The sequence below is a fragment of the Ambystoma mexicanum genome, chromosome 8 (assembly GCF_040938575.1).
Source record: "Ambystoma mexicanum isolate Mex_15411 chromosome 8, UKY_AmexF1_1, whole genome shotgun sequence".
Lineage (NCBI taxonomy): Eukaryota > Metazoa > Chordata > Amphibia > Caudata > Ambystomatidae > Ambystoma > Ambystoma mexicanum.
Window position 1 is genome coordinate 246,900,248 of NC_090929.1, and position 21,051 is coordinate 246,921,298.

Genomic DNA, 21,051 nt, shown 5'->3' on the forward strand with positions numbered 1-21,051 from the left:
CCACACAGTAGTCTGAAACCATTGGGAATGGCAATGCTGATTGCCAAAAGCAACCTAGAATTGTGGGGAATTCATTTTCTTAAATCCCAAAAAGGGGTGCAGTACCAGTACTCACCACTATCAGAAAGCCGGCGTTTTAAAACAGCACCAGATTTTTTTTATATGTGTAAAACTGAATAAATGAATGAAATAAATGAAGGCAGGCCAAAGAAAGACTTACTGAGAGGTGGATACAATCTAAAGTTATATTCTGAAGTGACTTGAAGAATTATAACAAGACTGGCTGAGCTGTGGATTTCAGCAGTTTAAGTAAATTTGGACTGAAAGACACTAAAAACCTAAATGTTTAAAAGAAATGAGTGACCTACTTTTGAGTGTCACATAGGTTGCAATTGTTTAAATGTCATAGTTTTAAACTTAGAATCAGCATTCTAGCTGCATATGTAAAAAATTGTCTTGACTTAAACTGGGGAACAAAAGTGACATTAGCTGGGGCCTGGCTTAAGGAACTGAATTCTGCCCACCAGCTACCCCCGACAGGAGTTGAGACTTGCACAACAGCTTTGTTCCCAGGCCTATCTGCCTTTTGCTGCTCCCACCAAAAGGGATATGACACTTCCCTGATTGAATTACCTGGGCTCTGCAGTAAATTGAACAAAGTCCTGTCCTGACTCAGGCAAATGTTTTATTATGGGGGCCGTAAAAAGTGGCTTCCTCCTGGAAGTAAAGGGGAGGAGCACTGCCTGTGAGAGCAAGCTGGCTTGGCAGAACTGGAAAAACCAGAAATTCAACCTTGTGCTGGGGGGAACCACACCCCTGTAGCCAGAATATGGTTTTAGAAAAAGATGAATAACTCATAGAGCGGACTTGTGAAAATTATTTAAATGATACCATAATTCTTGTGATTTTTCTGCCCACATTTTAAGAGGTTTTTAGAACCGGTGGCATGATCTGGGGGCAAACTAGCAGTTAAGAGGGTATTACTTAAAATGTATGCATGTTAAAAATCTGACACTTCATCAAGTAATGTCCATACTCCTTGCGCACATGTGTGTAAATTTGGGTTAATGTCCGATATTGCAAAACCAGTTAAAAAGTGCAAATGTCGCCATTTCTGAATGCAAGCTCCCAGGAAGAGCAGATTTGGACAGGGTATACCTCCTGTGATATGTGATGGGTGCATGTAATTTTAAACAAATGTGTACCTGTGCAAATATGTCTTTTGGGTCAAAATATAGATTGTGTGTAATTTGACAGGGGTGGGTTCTCTGTACCATAAACAGACCTCATCATGATGACACTTCATTTCATTCCCCCAATCAAGGGGAAGCGGATGAAGTGGCCAATGACAAGTGGAGAGGGGTAGAGCCTTGTGATGCTGCACACACACCCATTTTCAAAACACATAAAAGCAGAGAGTCAGGACAGATAGGGACCTTCAAATCCATTTGCTGCGGGACGCTCTGCCGGGAAAATCCATACTTTACCTCCATCAATCTCTAGAGAAATCTGTGCAGAAAGATCCAGACTTCAAATCCATCAATCTCCAGAATCCAGAGAGAGAGAGAGCTGACCCAGATCACTGTGAAGTGCAGAGACCAGACCAGAGTCCAGCCTAAAACCTGACCAGATCCGTGGTGAGGCCCATTTATTTCCAAAATATATTGTGAGTACCCAGCAGAACTGTGCAGAACCAATCTTCTAGTTAAAATAATATAATTCAATCTATTTTAATCTAAGTAGAACTGCCTCCTAACTTTCACCTGTCATTTGCAAAGCTGTCACCTGTCATTTCTAGTTGCTAGCTGTCATTTGTCATTTTTGAACTTTAAAATTTCAAATCCGAAAAACTACCTTTATTTAATCGTTCATAACTCCGTGACCGTTTGTGCTAGAGACTTGCAGTAACTTTCCTCTGAAAGCTGGGAATCGTGGCTTTCCTCTGAACCTAGAACCGCATTCCTACCCCCGATACTTTTGCCGAAATCGCGAAAAACGCACTCGCGAATTTGCCGCGATTTGCAAATTTCTCAACGTGTGAAAATAGCAGTTTTCTTGCTTTCAGTTGCCAAAAATGCGTTTAACCTGCTAGTTGCTCCTAGATCCTTGCTAAAGTGAGCCTGGACTAATATTAACTTGATACCACTCACCCTGAACCTCTAGAGGGAATTAAAAGCATTTTAGCATATTTTTCACTTCATTGCCAGCACATATAAAAGCATTTTGGGCCTGTGTTTCCAACTTCTGTAGTCTAAGCTTGCTGGGGAGAACTGAATTACATTTGATTGCATTTCTGAGAACTGTGTGCTTTCCTTCCATTTCCTTGCATTGCATAAAGAGGGAGGGGATTACCAGAGAAAAGTGATTACATTGTTTTGTTGAACGCATATTGAGTATTTTCTGTACTGCATTTTCATTCCACCTTGCATCCATTTGAAACCATAAAGTATTGTTGCTATCTTAGCCATCCTATAACCACTCATCATTGATTATAAAGAAGTGTGCTAGTGCCAGACTATCCATTATTGATTACTGCTCAGATTCAGTGTGATCTTCAATTATTAAATTATTATAAAGTGTGATATATATATATATGGTTTAAATTATCAAATAAACCTTTTAACTTGCAAAACAGAACTACTTCTTGGCTCAGTGGGGTCAGGGGGATTCCCAGGGAGGGGTGTTATATAGGGGTAGTCATCCAGAACGCATGAACTGGACATAAAGATATATCAATAAGGGTTTCCATTCAGTATCCCAGACTAGGCATTGACTTAGCTGTAGTGTTGAATTGAATCCTCTTACAGGTTGGTCATGTGAACTGACCACTGTGCCTGGTATGACAGCTTCATCCTCTGCTGCCAGTGCATCATCACCTGCAACATAAAAAAGAAAAACAAGAACACGCACGTCAGTAGCACATACCACACACATACAGTTCACAACATTGACAGACAAATAATGAAACAGCCATGTCACAAGCAAATCAAACCCCAACATGCATCCAGTAGCATTGAAATGCAGGGCCATTCCAAAAGCAGTAAAGGATGTGTGCAAAATATGAATGCAACACATGTATTGCATGTTGCAAATCACCTGCATCACACACAACCTCTAGAGGGCATACATGCAATAAATAAATGAGAGATGGTAACAAATAGTCAGCACCTAGCATAAGCATGTGTTACCACACAGATAGACACAGCTAGAAATGTAACCAAACACACCATGATACATGTAACATGCATATTCATGTGCAGCACTCAACTACAATCAACTATACACAGTACATGTATCATAGGAGGCATCTACAATAGTGCATTTCCAAACTTTGATACGAGGGACATGGTTACATGCATGTCAGGTCAACATCACACAGCACCATCATGATTGCACACGTACACAAGTGGCTCACAGCGCAAACAAGCAAAGGGAGGAGAACAAGGGAGAAAAGGAATTCAAAACAACTATCATACTGGGCACAGTGACATACAGAACACGCTAGTGCATTGAGAAGGGGTGAAGGGTTGAATACCCAGGAAGGGGGAGAAGGGGAACGTGCCAAACCGAACAGACCAAAGAAGGCAAATGAAGTGCAATGATAGAATGTCCATTCAAATAGTGGTAGTGCAGCCAGCAAGTGGCAAGTGCAAGATGATTTGGACAGGGCAAATCTGATGAGTACAGACAAAGAGTGCTGAACTGTATGGGGACAAGCACTGGACCCAATGATATGGTAGGCCTGTAGGCAGTGCAGCAGGGAGGCAGTGTGAGCAGGTACCTGATCCGATGGATAGAGTGTGTGCAGGGGCACAGTGACAACAGAGGAAACTGTTCAGATGGGTAGAAGAGGGGCTAATGAAGGAGCAAGAAGGCAGGTGTTGAGGTACTACCAGAAGCAGATATGTCTCCCCTCAAGATTCAACGTGGCCAGTTGGTAGTTCAAAAGTGAGCTCCCAGCTGTACACACAGATGTGCTCCTACCTCATTCATTAAATTAACAACTGAGCTTGAGGGAGTGTGGGGTAGAGTAGCAAAGGACTCAAGGGGGGAGGAATTGGTAGAGGGATTGTCAAAGGTATTTTCTACCCAGTCCCAAAGAAACCTTGTGCACAATGCAGAGGGTCTGAAGTAACATCCTTGCATCCACTAGTAGCCAGTGAAGGGGTCACATAGCTGGAATGATGGGATCCCAGGGCTTGTGGCCAAGAACAAGTCTTGCAGTCCTGTACCGGATTAGTGGTGGAGGCTGGAGGCCGGTCGATTATTGAATGAGACTGTCACAGTTCCCCAACCTTGAATGAACCAGAGCTTGACAGACTGTGAGCATGTAGGAGAATGTTAGGGAGGGCACAGTACCCTTGAGGTGGCGGAGCAATAAGTTAATCCATTCCAAGATACATCACAAATGTGTGTGTAAAAGGGATGTGTTAAGTCAAAGGTGACCCGGAGGTTCATGGCCTTGCAGGTGGAGGCAGGAGGAGGGCCAAGCTGGGCTGGCCATAGATTGATTGCAAAGGATGGAAATGGTGCATCAATGAGCAGGATGTCAGTCTTTCTGGCATTCAGACAGAGACCGTTGGTAGTACACCAAATGCAAATGGCAATGAGGCTAGCTGAAATAAGGGAGGGACAAGAGGTGGCCGAGGGCATCCAGGAAATCAGTTGGTTGTCATCAGCATAGTACCAGAACTCGTACAAAAAAATGATAATGCAGTAGTTAAGAGCTGCCAGGTGCTCTTTGTGAATTGAGGCTGAAAGTTCAGACCCCAGGTGAACAACACAGGTGGAGAGGGAGATTGAAGACAGGTAAGAGCCAACTTGTAGCTGGGCGGGACACACATGCCAAACACACAAGTCATTGAGTTGCACGCATCAGTACTCACCAGTTGATGCATCATAGTCCATCCTCTCTCCCACTCCACGGATTTGTTCCTCCAGGATGAAGTCTGAAGCGATCTCCTCATGCTGAGTGAGTTCATCATCCTGTGATGGTGGCCCACCACCAGTCACCAGAGTAATGGAGTTATTGGAGGCACACTTTTGCTTAGCACTGCGTTTGAGGTAATTCCAGCGCTTGTAGCAGTCCTGAGCTGTGCGCACCTGGATTCCCATGGATGTCACACCATCCGCAACATGCTGCCAGTGGACCCAACACTGGTGATGTATTGTATGGCACTGTGGGCCCACAAGCATATCGTGTTGGTGTTCCGACACGTAGCCCACAAGGAAGTCCAGTTCCTGATTGCAGAAAGGCTTCTTCCTTGACGTGCTGAAGGCCGGAGCTGTGTCTGGGGTCCCATCCTCTTGTGCAGGAGCACGCTTCCTCCTTTTGGACGGTGGTACTGACCCTGAGGGGGCAATGTAGCCCTGATCAGTGGGGGAAGCGGCGCTGATGGACTGGACCAAAGCAGTGGGTGTTGGTATAAGGACAGAAGGTCCTGTTTGGGTCTGAGTCACTGCCGGGGTAGTGTTGGCTGCATCTGCAAATGCAGTTACCACCACCCGGCTGCTTGGGGCAGCAGATGTCAGTACTGCCCCAGATATGTGTGCCACAGTCACAGCCACAGTGGACGCACATGAGCCCACCTTCCGGACAAGATGGAAATCGTCCTGGGAGTACTCCTCACAAAACGAAACATGCGCTGCCTGACCCAGAGCCCGGGTGGAGGTGTCCACAGCTGCACCTGCAACTACCACCACCGGTTGGCCTATGACATTAAATGTAAATTGCTGTTGGGTGATATGGGCGCCAGGTTGTGATTCAACAGCTGCATCACCAGGAACCACAGAAGGTGGTGGCATGTCTGCACCAGCACATTGCTGTGCATCCTGTCCCAGAGGGGCACCCCTGCCTCTTCCACCCCTGTAGTCACCCATGCCACCCTGGACTCCCCGTCCTCCCTGGTCTCCGTGCCCATGTGCCTGACCACATTCAGCCCTTGGAGGAGGGCCAGCTTTGCCACCCTTAGCCTTTGGTGGCCTCCCAACCATTGGGAGATTCACTCAACAATTGTCATGGGCAATTGGCTAGAAGGGGGCAGGGTACTTGATGGTATAGTTAACCAAGTGCCCCTGCAAGGCTGTCTGTGACCCCTGGGGAGAAATGACGGGTCACGCAGCGCTTAGGCAACCCCTGAAAAAAAAAATATCAAAAAATCATAAATGAAAATGAATTTAAGCTCATGAAATTAGAATTTAAAAAAAAATCGTGCACGCAACCCCAGTAGCCCACATGCGTGAATATTACCTCCAGCAGTATGGTGTGACACCCAGGAACACAAAAAACATGAAAGCTTGGAACACGCGGGCTACAATGACCTCTAAACGGTACTCATGCACAAGGGGAACCACAGTGGGAAAAAAGCATATGCGACTCACCGTCTGCCTTGCGTGGAAAAAAAGAAACACACACGCGCTTGTGCGTGTAGGCAACACCCCACCAAAAGAAGAGGTACGGACTTCAGACGCTGTAAAGTAATCGCGTTTGATTCCAGCAGAGTAAACACACGCGTCGGTCTCCACGAACAGCATGTACAGTGTTTTGCTGGCCCGCGCTCACCTTTAAGCCATGCAGAGAGCAACACCTGCGCACGTAACGTCACATACGCACTTACGCACTTGGGCCCTTTCCTCAAATTACACGCATTCACACGCGGACGTGCTGTTTTTTCACGTGCTGAATCACTATGCACCCATTATGAGAGAAACGCCTGCGCGTAACGTCACAGACGCCCTTACGTGCTAAGGGCCTTTCCTTGAATTACATGCTGATGTGCATGATCCATATCAAGCTGGCCACGCGACAACACACGAAAGACCCACTGTTTGGTGAATTTGGAAATTGTATATAGTTGAAGACTGGATTGGACTTCTTTTTTTCATTTTTTACCTTGGAGCAATGGATTTATTTTTTCATTTGGATCTGGTTTGATGGACGATTTTTAAATCATTTTGGTTTAATACTTCATTTGTGTGGTATTCTCTCATTGGTTTCATGCATGTCACAATGTGGGTTTTCTCAATCACTTGCACCCAGTGTGTGTGTGTGACGGACATTTATTGATGTGCATACTTGCCATTTGGGATGTATCATGTAATGGTGGATTTCAATGTGGGGTGGATGGTATACTTGGTTGGGTGTTTGGACTGGGGTGGCGTGGGGTGAGATTTGGGTGGCCATAAGGGCCATGTGTGTGGATCGTGATGGCGTGTTGGGGGGACATGAGTCGGGGCCTGCTGGCAGGTGCCTGACAATGCTGGGTGGGCGGGGGCGCAGGGGGACATGAGTCGAGGCCTGCTGGCAGGTGTCCGTCAAAGCTGGGTGGGTGGGGGTGCAGGGGGACATGAGTCGGGGCCTGCTGGCAGGTGCCCGTCAATGCTGGGTCGGCAGAGTTACAGGGGGCCATGAGTCAGGGCCTGCTGGCAGGTGCCCGTCAATGCTGGGTGGGTGGGGGGACGCAGGGGGACATGAGTCTGGGCTCACAAGTGTGCTCACATGTACATGGTGCCATGTGGGCTGAGTGCAGGGCATGGTGAGGGTTGTTGGGTAGTCCCCTGTGGTGTGGGCTGCCTGCAGGGCATGGGGAGGGGGGAAACTGCACACCCGGGAGGGCACCCAATGACAAATCGCGTGTAAGACTCCCTGCGCAACCCTCCGAATACATGTATCCCTCTCGTGCTAGCGGAATCGCGTGTGAAACTCCCCACGTACCCCACAAATACAAGTACCCCTCTCGCACAGGACCTATTGCATGTCAAACTCCCCGTGTACCCCTCAGAATACACGTACCCCACTCGCACAGGGCCTATCGCGTGTCAAACTCCCCGCGTACCCCTCAGAATACTCGTACCCCGCTCGCACAGGGACTATCGCGTGTGAAACTCCCCGTGTACCCCTTCAGAATACACGTACCCCACTCGCACAGGGCCTATCGCATGTAAAGCTCCCTGCGTAGCCCACAAATACACGTTTCCCGCTCGCACAGGGCCTATCGCGTGTGAAACTCCCCGCATACCCCACAAATACACGTACCCCGCTCGCACAGGGCCTATCATGTGTGAAACTCCCTGCGTACCCCTCAGAATACACATACCCCGCTCGCACAGGGCCTATCGCATGTAAAACTCCCCATGTACCCCACAAAAACACATACCCCACTCGCACAGGGCCTATCGCAGTGAAAGTCCCCACGTACCCCACAAATACACGTACCCCACTCGCACAGGGCCTATCGCAGTGAAAGTCCCCACGTACCCCACAAATACACGTACCCCACTTGCACAGGGCCTATCGCGTGTGAAACTCCCCATGTACCCGTCAGAATACACATACCACACTCGCACAGGGCCTATCGCATGTGAAACTCCCCGCATACCCCACAAATACACGTACCCCGCTCGCACAGGCCCTATCACGTGTGAAACTCCCTGTGTCCCCCACAAATACACGTACCCCGCTCACACAGGGCCTATCGCTTGTGAAACTCGCCGTGTACCCCACAAATACACGTACCCCGCTTCCACAGGACATATAGCATGTGAAACTCCCCACGTATTCCACAAATACACATTCCCCGCTCATACAGGGCCTATCGTGTGTGAAACGCCCTGCATACCCCACAAATACACATACCCGCTCGCACAGGGCCTTTCGCATGTGAAACTCCCCGCGTACCTCACAAATACATGTGTCCCGCTCGCACAGGGCCTATCGCGTGTAAAACTCCCTGCGCACCCCTCAGAATACACGTACCCCTCTCGCGCTACCGAAATCGCATGGGAATTGTCCCCGCTGTGGTGTGGGCTGCCTGTGGGGGATACACTGGGGTGATGGGCTGCCAGAGGGGCATGCACTGGGGGGGATGGGCTGCCTGTGAGGCATGGGGAGGGGAGAAACCGCACACCCGGGAGGGCACACAATGCCAAATCGCGTATAAAACTCCCCGCGCAACCCTCCGAATACATGTATCCCTCATGCGCTAACGAAATCGCGTGTGAAACTCCCCACGTACCCCACAAATACATGTACCCCACTCGCACAGGACCTATTGCGTGTCAAACTCTCTGTGTACTCCTCAGAATACACATACCCCGCTCGCACATGTCCTATAGCGTGTCAAACTCCCCGCGTATCCCTCAGAATACTCGTACCCCGCTTGCACAGGGACTATCGCGTGTGAAACTCCCTGCATACCCCACTAATACATGTACCCCGCTCGCACAGGGCCTATCATGTGTGAAACTCCCTGCGTACCCCTCAGAATACACATACCCCGCTTGCACGGGTCCTATCGCATGTAAAACTCCCTGCGTACCCCACAAAAACACGTACCCCACTCGCACAGGGCCTATCGCAGTGAAAGTCCCCACGTACCCCACAAATACACGTACCCCACTCGCACAGGGCCTATCGCGTGTGAAACTCCCTGCGTACCCCACAAATACACGTACCCCACTCGCACAGGGCCTATCGCGTGTGAAACTCCCCATGTACCCGTCAGAATACACGTACCCCGGTCGCACAGGGCCTATCGCATGTGAAACTCCCCACGTACCCCACAAATACACGTACCCCGCTCGCACAGGGCCTATCACGTGTGAAACTCCCTGCGTACCCCACAAATACACATACCCCGCTCACACAGGGCCTATCACGTGTGAAACTCGCTGCGTACCCCACAAATACACGTACCCCGCTTGCACAGGGCCTATCGCATGTGAAACTCCCCATGTACTCCACAAATACACGTACCCTGCTCGCACAGGGCCTATCGCGTGTGAAACATCCCGCATACCCCACAAATACACATACCCCGCCCGCTGTGGTGTCGGCTGCATGTGGGGCATACACTGGGGTGATGGGCTGCCTGAGGGGCATGCACTGGGGGGATGGGCTGCCTGTGGGGCATGGGGAGGGTGGATGGGCTGCATGCATGTTTTCTGAGGGGTGTTTGGGGAGTTTTACACGCGTTTTCGTGGCTGGGGGGCTGTATGCTGGTCCAGTGGCCTTTGTGCCATGTACTGGATTTGTGCGCTGCTCATGGTGCACGGGGTGGGCTTGGGGGCTTAACTGGCGCTGCTGCAGGGTCACTGCGCCACTCTGCACCACGGCTGGTTATGGATGTTAAAATCCATGAATACCATGTGCGCTGAAATGGGTTTTGGTGCACGTGGGTGGCGCAGACTGCCGCATGCGCACACTGTGCGCCAACCACGTGCACAACATGTGCGCCAAATTCTATGAATTACCCCCTAAAAGTGGTGGCCTGAGGGACGTGTTTTTTTTACATATAGCACAATAACTGTTTAAACGCTGCACGGACAGACCACACGCCAAATCTGCACAAAGACCCTGAAAGTGTGAGTTGGTTTGAACCAGATATAAATAATATACAATTTCCCAACCGTTAAAAACACAGATTCACAAATGTAAAATCTGCAGGCAAAATATGACCGTTGATATTTTGATGGTCAATTTGTTTTAACACCAACTTGTACAGTTAGTACCTTCTCAGAGCACTTCTTTTAAACTGGGGTGTGGAGTTACACAGGTTGCCCGTATCAGACAAACAAGCCACGACAGCTTCTTTTATATGCCACACATGACACTAAGTACCATTTAAGGGCCTGGGACTGCATATAAAGCAGAAATTCAACAGTCTTGATTGTCGGGCATGACGGAATGACCAGCACACATGCTGCTCTATCTGAGGCATCTCAACATGTTGCTCTATCTGAGGCATCTCAATGGAACCTGGGTAGAGCACAGTTGAAACAGCATCAACAGCACCTGGAAAAGCCTGCCCAACCAGCCTTCCCTGCAGCCCAGCCAGTCAGACCATCAGCCTCAACCACAGTTACCCATGCAGGTTATCTGGCTGTCAATCCCTACTGGTAATCCATCAGTTTGAGCTCCAACTCCCGCCTTACAGCCCATCTACCCTGAAGTCATGCAGGCAGCCCAAAAACCTGCCCTGTAGGCACTTTAGGAAACCCACAAGTCAGCCCTACAACCCCCTTAGCATCAGCTCCGGTGCAGGAAGAGGTGTAGAAAAGCTGAAAGGTTAAGGTCCCATACAACTCATTTGTTCGTGCCCAGGCTATCCCATGTAGAACTCATTTACTGGCATTTCCCTGCCATTGTCCCCATGGACCTGCCCACCATCTCTGGGACATTGGTTGAAAGCAAGAGTGACCTTGAGACCAACGTGCACACTGTTAAATCCCACCATTTGTAACTCCCCACAGTCCTACATTGTTGTGCCAAAAGCACATTTGAAAACACACTATGGCCGCAGAGCATGGCATCATTCAGCCGTGCTTCTCTCAAATCCTCTGATAGGTGTGCACCACCATGATGAGAAGAATGTGACAACACATTTCCTTCCCCTGTAACATGGCTGTAGCCCCAGTTGCACCCTGAGCAAGAGAGCAACAGAAACATTATGTAATGTATCTATGTGCAGGTGGCCTTTGATGCTGATCTGCTGTTCACATATGTGTGTGCAAGATCACCCTACTCCACCCATGACTCATTGGCCCTTTGTCAGAGCAACCTGCCAACCAACATGGAGGGATTTCATCAACATCGAGCATGGCTGGAAGGTATGCACATTAAACCACTCCCCCTCAATCGCTTAGCCTGCATCTTTTTTCTACCACATCCCGCACCATCCACAGATCTGGGAGTCTCTATGGTGAAGCAATTGGACACATTCTGCATCATCAATTTGTCTGTACTAATACATGTTACCACATTTGTTATCACATTGAGGTGTTTCTAGCTCTAATGGGTGAGTATGCCAGTGTAGGGGAGGACTGGCCGCGAGGCCCTCCTCACCTGCAGCCTTCTCCCCAGGTGAGGACCATGACTCGGTGGGCGTCCCCTCATGCCACCCGGGCCCAGGTGGAGGAGGGCTCACCCGCCGACGACATTGCCCAAACGTATCCGTTCCCTGCATATACCAAAATTCAGTTAGGCCTAGACGCCATCTTGTCTAGCAAAGATGGCGTGAGTTCAGCGCACTGTAGCGCGGCCCCCACCTTTGGAGGGCCTTTCATGCATCTCTGCCGCCGCAGCACCATGGCAGCTCCGCTGCGAGCGCGTTCCCATGGGAAAGTTGGGTACGAGCTAACACCAGATATTAACACTGTAACAGTCTGTTATCCACAATGTAATACTGCACCCCGTGTGACCTGGTCCGCGAGGCCAGGGCGACGCAGAAATGAATTCAAGTAGTGGTATTAGTGAACTACTCTTCTTAAACAGAATCTGCAAACTATGAATTAGCCATAAAAGTGAAATGTTTATATGACTTCACATTGTGACTGTACTAATGCTGCTAGATCACAGAGAAAGTGTCCTTAAGTCATATGTAGACACATGAACCCCTATATGTCTTCTTAAGTCACCCATAGTGGCAACCGTCAATCTCTGTGGTCCATAATATAGTTCTACCTCATGTACCGTCGAATGTAGATAAATACTTAAACACTGTAGTAGATATAATACCATGTAATGAAAAGGTACTCGGACCGAATGTATTAAAGAAATGTGTAACGAAATTGAAATATAGATGTGTGTTTAAATAAGATCAAAATAAGGCAAAACATTATAAAAGTTCTGCATTCAAAAGTCAGCAACGCACGAGGAAAAAACCTTTGTGAATATATGCAAGGCCATTCTCCCTCCCACCCTACGAAGCCTGCCAGATGAAGAAGCTAAGGCATGTGCCGCGCTCCCTCACCTCCCCCAACCAAGCTGGAGCCGCTTCAGAGAGTCAGAGGCCCCGGTACCGCACCCAAGGCCACAGCCCGCCACCTGTGTTATTTACAGCACGGTAATAAACCCACGTTTGAATCCACAGATCTACCAGCACCCTCTCGTAAATCCCACAACCCCCCCTAGACCACCCCAAGAATCATGACCCCGTGCACAGACGACCCCCAACGCTGGGACAAGACACAGAGACCCATTTATATAATAACTTCTAACGCAGCAGACAGACATGTATCATTCGGCTCAGGCCCCAGAGCCCAGCCCCTCGACCTAAAATACCGGTCAATAGGACACAGGTAAATCTCACCCCAACCGACAACCACCAGACCTCTCACGAGGTGCATTCCTCATGTGTTGCATTTATTTTATAAGATAAACTGCTGAGCGATTTATTGATGAACTTAAAATGTCGTTTCTTGAATAACTGCAGTGTGCATGGCCTAGGGCAAACGAGTCAGGAAAGGTATTCATCTTTGTCACAGGCTGCCCCAGCATACCAACACCGCTCGGATGACCTCAAGCTGGCCTGCCAGGCCCAACCCAACCCACGAGGCTGACCAGTGACGTCCTCACGCCAAGACCAACCACGCTGCAGCAACACCTATAGTTAGTCGACGCCACCCAATCCCAATTAACTTGTGCCCCCTATAGTGTGTAGGTTCTGATGACGTTTTTTGTATTAGAAATACGCCTGTCTTTGCTATTGTCAGACAGAGCGCTCTCGGAGGTTGCAGAGTTCTTTGCATGCCCTATTCTTTGGATAAACTCCTACTTACGCTCACCCGCACTCTGTCTTGGCCTTATTCCCATTACGGGAGAGTCCCTTATTGTCTCTCATTGCGGGGAGGATCGTGCTGAAATTGGGGGCGCTTCCTTTCAGTGGTGACCCCGATAGCGTGATATCTCCAAGTTGTTTTTCCTAACTCCTTTTAACGACCCCCTTTTGGCACGAGAATCTCCGGTCAAAAAGGGAAACGCACGGTGAGCCGGCTCCGGGAAGCTACCCGCCAACGGCGACCGGTACGCTTAGAAGTGCGCACTCAAACTAGAGGGGGTACGGGATCCCGGTTGAAAAATCCCCTTTGAGTACCGCTCGCCGGAGCCGGGGCTGACTGTTGAGCAGAAAGGCCACACCGCCTGGACGGACCCAGTTTCGGAGACTATCGGTTCAAGACGGGCACGTGAGTACCGAGTGCGAGCGATCGTAAAGGGGAAGGGAGGGGAAATTGTGAACAGAAGAACGGGGACAGGTAGAGGAGAAGAATAACGGGGGTCTACTAAAGACGGGTCTTGAAAATTTCTTTATCTTTTTCTTTGCATATGGCCATTAGGAGTAAGAAGTAAATGAAGAAGTAGAAGTGACGGAAACCTAGCTCCGAAAGGGGGTGGAAGGCGGCGCCGCATAGTGCTATCTAAACTAGTACTGGGAATATATAAAGAAGTGAAAAATAAGTTATTAGTGTCTGGCAAGGGAAGACACAGAGTATATTTTAGTGTTTGCTATTTCTTTCTATTCTTTTGCTCAGAGGGTAAGGGTCTGGACTACAAGTGAGCCTGGGGTGAACTGATTAACATAAAATACCAAGACAGGGGGGAAAACAGCAGAAATAGGGATCAAAAATACTGGCACATGCAGACGGGTATCTAGTTACCCGAGTAGAACAACAGGGACAGCTGGACAGGAAGGAAAGGGAGGAAAAAAAAGCGAGGTGTGAGTGGGAAAGCATTGTGAGGGGTGCGCGCACCGTGTGAATAGTGAAGAAGAACGACTGACCGCGAGGGGGTGCCAGAGAGTGTGGACCACAACTAGCAGGTGGTTGATTGTGAATGAAAATTGCGCGGGATTGAACAGGGATGCGAAGACAATGAGGAATGGCGAGTAAGAAAGAATGTTAGTAGTGAATTTAACTTGCGTGATATCATTGAGAAGTCCGCTCTTGTCTGGGCCATAAAATATACTTAGACATATCTATACGTAATCAAAAGTAAAGGAGGTGAACACGGTCAGTGCTATTGATTTAGAATATGGGGGCAGAAACTCCCTTGTCACATATTTGCACGAGCTTACCGGGATACGCTGAACGAATCAAGAAATACCACGATCAATGGGTAACAGAATTAAAAGGGGAAGGATTGCCCCAGATTTGGCCTGAGGGGGGGTCTTTTGAAAAAAGCGTTTTAGATATGGTACGAACGTGCATTCACCTCAAGTATAAGGGCAAACAGTGGCAAAACAGGAAGGAGATATTAGATCTCTGGAGACTATTTGAGGAAATACCCCCACCCAAAGCTCCGGCACCAAATATTGATCTACCTTCCACCACAGATAACCCACTGATGATTCCAAGAGAGGAAAAGGAACAGCTAAATACTGAACAACCTGCGGAGGTGATTAGTTTGTACCCGATATTACATAAACCAGCCCCCGCAGCAGGGTATAGTGATCCTACTTATGTGCCTCCCCCAACAACTACCACACCCCTAAGACCAACAGCCCCCCCACCATACGAAAGCACTAGAGAGCGTGCCCAGACAAGCACGCAGAGAGGGGACATAGAAAAGCTAACGAGCGATTTAGAATCAAGGCTCTCGATAGCAAAGGATGAACTCTCAAGAATAAAAGAGATATGTGAGCGTACAGCATGCACTCCCACTCGATCAGGACGTGTATCCAGAACATCAAGTGAAAGTAGACCAATTGAGGAAGGATGGAAAAAGGGTGAAATATTGTTCAGAATTGAGGAAGAACCGACAAGAATAATACAGGTGGAAACACCAGAGGGGAGCATCGGTGATGTATCACGGCAGACAGGGATCAGAGAGGACCTGCTATGTGATGTCCGAGGCGAAATAGATGAGAGTGATAGGTTGAGTATGGCAGTAGGAGGGGAAAGCGAGGAGCTGGACGGTGCATGCTCGCTAGGAACAATAGATGATGAGTGGATGGGACGACTAAGGAATAGAGTGGGGAGGATGGCGCCATTGGGGTCAGCGACGACCAAAGTGGGTGAGGGCGCAACGTTAAAAGGGAAATTACAACTTCCACTAATACACAGAGGGGGAGGAAGACCAAACTATATACCCTGGGCCCAGATGGATAAAGCTAATTTGATGAAGTTATTGCCCCCGTTGTCCGGAGGGGCGAGCAAGTGGATATATGCATTCGAGAAACATACTGCCGGCATACCGCTGGCAGTAGGTGATGTGAAAAGCCTACTAGTATCAGTAGTAGGAGATCAAGCAGACAGAGTATGGGTTAAGGCTGGTTTCCCGGCCGTGACATTAGATTGTGACCGTCATGATGGAGCGTCTTTTAATACAGTGCGGGCACGGGTTTGGGATGCGCTGCGGGAGACGTTCCCAGATACTCCAGATTTACAGTCAGTAATGCAGTGTACAATGAATGACGGGGAGGATGCTATGGATTACATTCTCCGGGTGCAGGAGATGTGGAGAGCGGAAACGGGCACACCCTGGCACCAATCCACATCTCTATTTTATTTTATCATTAAGAGAGGGCTCCCAAAAGAGGTGCAGAAGGCACTCGATAAAATAGCGGGCGTTGAGGCAAAGGGGTGGCCAGAGATCCAAAGTATAATAGTGCACCATTGCAAAAGGATAAAAGAGAGGGAGAGGGAAGTAGCACAGAAAAGGTTGGCAGACGAGGCAAAGTTGGTACAATCAAAACTGGTGAAGGTTGCAGCAGCGGTAGCAGGGCTCCCACTCATGAGGGAGGGAGACGAAGGAGAGGAGGGGCAAATAGCAATACAAGGAAGAATAGCAGCAAATTGGGCAGGACAAGGACAACGACAGTGGACTGAGCAGGAGCAGAACGGAGGTCCAATGTGGCAAGAGTGGGCCCCACGAGGGGGTAGAGGTGGGTACAGGGGCCGAAGAGGGGGACAAGGGTATGGTGGAGTGGGAGGAAATGGATGGCAGGGTCCCAGAGGTCCACAGGGGAGCTGCTGGAACTGTGGGAGGTGGGGACATTACTCGAGGGAGTGCAGAAGCAGACAAAACAACGGGTTCCAGGAGGCAGAACAGTACGGTCACCCACACCCAGGGAGCCCATACGGCCTCCCCATGGGACAGCACCAACAACAAGGAAATGCAGGGCAAAGAGGTAACGCACAACTACACGGACATCAGTACAGAACACAAAATCACCCACAGAATAATGACACTATACAATACATGCCAGGTAACACTTTCGCTACAGTAGCGAATGGAGCCCCCGCACCCGCGCCCTACAGCGGAGTATCAGTAGTTTCGGGGAACATTTTTGATCAGGGAGGGGCAATGAGACACCCCGCATAGGACAGCCCACAGAGAACACTTGCGTGTCCAGTTCTATCTACGACCCACAATGCATCAGAGGAACCATTGATAGGGGCGCAGATAGGAGACAAGCAATTCATATTCATGGTGGATTCCGGAGCGGAGAAATCATGCATTAAAGAGGGCCGGTTCCCGCTATCTAATAGGACGTTAGAGACGCAGGGGTTCTCTGGGGCTGTAATTGAAGTTCCTTACACAGAAGAATTGGATGTAACGGTGGGGGGGAAAACAGTGAAGGCACCCTTACTGTACTATGAACGCTCTCCAATTAATTTGCTGGGGAGGGATCTCTTGAGCAAACTAAACATGACCATATCATTTACAGAAAGTGGTATAGTATGTTCAACACCGGGCATATGTCCTCTACGCATAATGGCAGTAATGCAGGGCCACGCAATCATCACAGAAATTAGAGGCTTACCAAAAAACGAGGAGGTGTTTATTGAGGGCATGCGAACATTGGCCCTCATAGTACCAGAACTAAAAAGAATGGATTGGAGGATCCCAGCTGAGTTCCTCTTTCGCCCCATAGTGTGCCCCGACACAGCCACTGGGGCAGTGCTATCATTGGATTTGCACGCAGTACACGTGTCAGCAAAAAGGATATGTGTAATAGGGATTGACATGGAAGGATGCGAATGGCGTACAGTACTGTGTACAAATGCAAATATCCCACTGCGAGAGCTGTCAGATGAAGAGCTCTTTTCAGACGCCGAGACAGACGGCGAAATAGTAATGGAACTAGCAATACCATGTGACATCGTGATTACGGCCAGAGAAACTCCAATTGAATTAATGGCAGTAGTTGGAGCACCACATACATTTTTTGATGATGACATGAGGTTAATACCAACTAACATATGGACGAACGGCCCCCATGATGTAGGGTTATTACATGGAGTTCAACCTGTGGTGATAAAACTGAAAGAAGGGGCAATTTTACCCCGGGTGAGACAATATCCATTGTCTCGCGAGGCAGAAGAGGGAATAAAGGAGACAATAGAGGCACTGTTAGCACAAGGAATAATAGTGCCCTCAAATTCCCCATGCAACACATGCATTTACCCGATCAAAAAGGTGAAGGGAGGTTCCTGGAGGATGATACAAGATTTACGCCCACTCAATGATGTGATTCAGAAAGAGTTCCCTCTAGTGCCGAACCCGGCCACAATACTATGCAACATCCCAAAAACAGCATCCCATTTCACAGTTATTGACTTAAAAAATGCGTTCTTTTCGATCCCCTTAGCAGAAGAGAGCAGGTACTTAACAGCATTTACACTAGGGGGGAGGAGATTTGAACACTGCAGACTACCACAAGGATATTGCGAAAGCCCAAGCATATTCAACAGGATATTACATGAGGACCTAGGGAACCTATCTGTAGAAAGTACGGTGATTCAGTACGTTGACGATTTATTGGTTTGTGCACAGAGCGAGGAAGAGTGTAGAAAGGATTCAATAACACTCCTGACATTACTGGCCAACAAGGGGTACAAGGTGGATAAGGGTAAGTTACAATACTGCCTAACAGAGGTCCTATACTTGGGACAGCTAATATCAAAGGATGGAAAACGGATCATACCAGACAGAGCAGAGGCAATTAGAGCCGTTGGGGAGCCCAAAACAGTAAAGGAGATGCAAAAATTCATGGGCATGTGCAACTACTGCCGAGCTTGGATATTAGACTACGCAGCATATACAAGGCCCTTGTTACAGGCACTTAAAGAAGCGCAACAGGAAAACAGAGACATAGAATGGACAGGAGAAATGAACACATCATTTAACTCACTAAAGGAGCTAATATCAAGCGCTCCAGTTCTGGCAAACCCAGATTATGGACGCGAATTCTTCTTATTTTCACACTGCAAGGGAACACTGATGACCGCAGTGCTGACACAAAAGACATCGTTGGGTCACAAGCCACTGGCTTACTATAGCGGCACTCTGGACGCAGTAATGCAAGGACATTTCGCGTGCGAGCAATCTCTCGCTGCTGCCGCGTTCGCCATTGAAAAAAGTGCCACAATAGTAATGGGCTGTCCAGTAACACTGTTTGTGGAACACTCACTATTTGCAATATTAGAGCGATCAAAAAGCACATTAACAACACAACGCGCCACAGCATATGAGATAATATTGTCCAGTGCAAACATCCATATAGTAAGATGTAAAACTGTAAACCCAGCCACATTCATCACGGAGGCGTGCACAATAGAAGACATGCAGAACCACAACTGTGCAACATACACCGGTGACGAGGGTCAGGATCAGGTGGTTTTTGAGAATGCCCTGAACGAGGGAGAGGTGTACTTCGTGGACGGGTCGGCCTCAATTGACATGGAGACAGGAGAGAAACATGTGGGTATGGCAGTGGTACGATTAGAGGAAGGTGAATATGAGACACTAGTGCAATGCCGCCTCCCATCACACTATTCAGCCCAGGCAGCAGAACTAATAGCACTAATAGAAGCATTGCATGCAGCTAAGGGGTGCGCAGTAACAATATACACAGACTCAGCATACATGACGACCACAGTACACGGAGGGCTGGCACGGTGGGGGCGGAGAGGGTTTCGACGAGCAGATGGAACACCTGTCCAACACGCAGAATTGTTAAAAGAATTGATTGAGGCACTGCAAGACCCCACGGCAGTGGCAATTGTGAAATGCTAAGCCCATACTACAAACACAGATCTTGTATCTTTGGGAAACGCGGCAGCAGACGCCGCCGCCAAAGAAGCTTCATACTTTCAGAAAGGTGAGGTAGGGGAGTACATGTTGCACCACACAGTAAGCCAAGAGGTCCCCACAGGATATAACATGATGCTCACACAAGAAATACTAGAGCTGCAAGAGGGAGCTAGTGCAGAAGAAAAATTGCTATGGACTAAGAGAGGATGCAGCAAATCACCAACAGACTTATTGTGGCGACAAGAGAGTTCAGGAAAAGCAGTGATGCCAGTTACGTTGTTAGAAATAGCCTTTCAACAACTACACTTCCCTGCACATAATGCTAAGCAACACATAGTGGCAGAGATACAAGAGGATTGGTTTGCACCTTGCCTCCAGGAACACATCACTAGGCTGGCATTGGAATGCACGACATGTCAAATTTACAACTCAGGAATGACATTACGCACACTGAGAGGTACAATACCAAAACCCAATGGCCCATTTAGAGAGCTCCACATCGATTATGTAGATATGGGAGAAAGGTGCAATGGGGCTCGTTACATGATTGTGGTCGTATGTCCCTTCTCAAGGTGGGTGGAAGCGGGCCCCTGTGCACGTCCTGACGCGAAAAGCGCCGCAAAGTTCTTAGTGAGGGAAGTATTCCCGCGCTGGGGAATTTGCGACGTGATTCGCTCAGACAACGGCACTCATTTCGTTAATGAACTGTTCAAGGAAGTGACTACATTATTGGGAATAAAACACAAATTATGTTCAATTTATCATCCTCAAAGTAATGGCGTAGTGGAAAAGATGAACGGCCTGCTGAAAGGCAGGTTGTCAAAACTATGTTTTTCCCTAAAAAAGACCTGGATGTACTGCCTACCTCTGGCCCTGTTCGAATTGCGCAATCAGCCAAGCAAAGACCATCATTTATCCCCACACGAGATCGTCACGGGAAGGAGAATGCACACAACACATTCGCCTCTCCGTGAACGTTCTGATGCACACAGAAGCGCTGCGGTATTAGGTGAGGAGTTTACCGACTACTTGAAAAAATTAGCACAAGCAGCGCGCGTAATTGCAAAACAACTTGCCCCGCCCTTCACAAGAGAGGAAGGAAATGCAACAGAAGCAGTAACACAGCCGGACAAACAGTCACAGCTGATGCCAGGCGACTACATATATGTCAGAAGTTTTGTGAGAAGGTGGAATGCACCACGTTTTCATGGCCCTTATGAGGTAGTGTTTTGCACGCC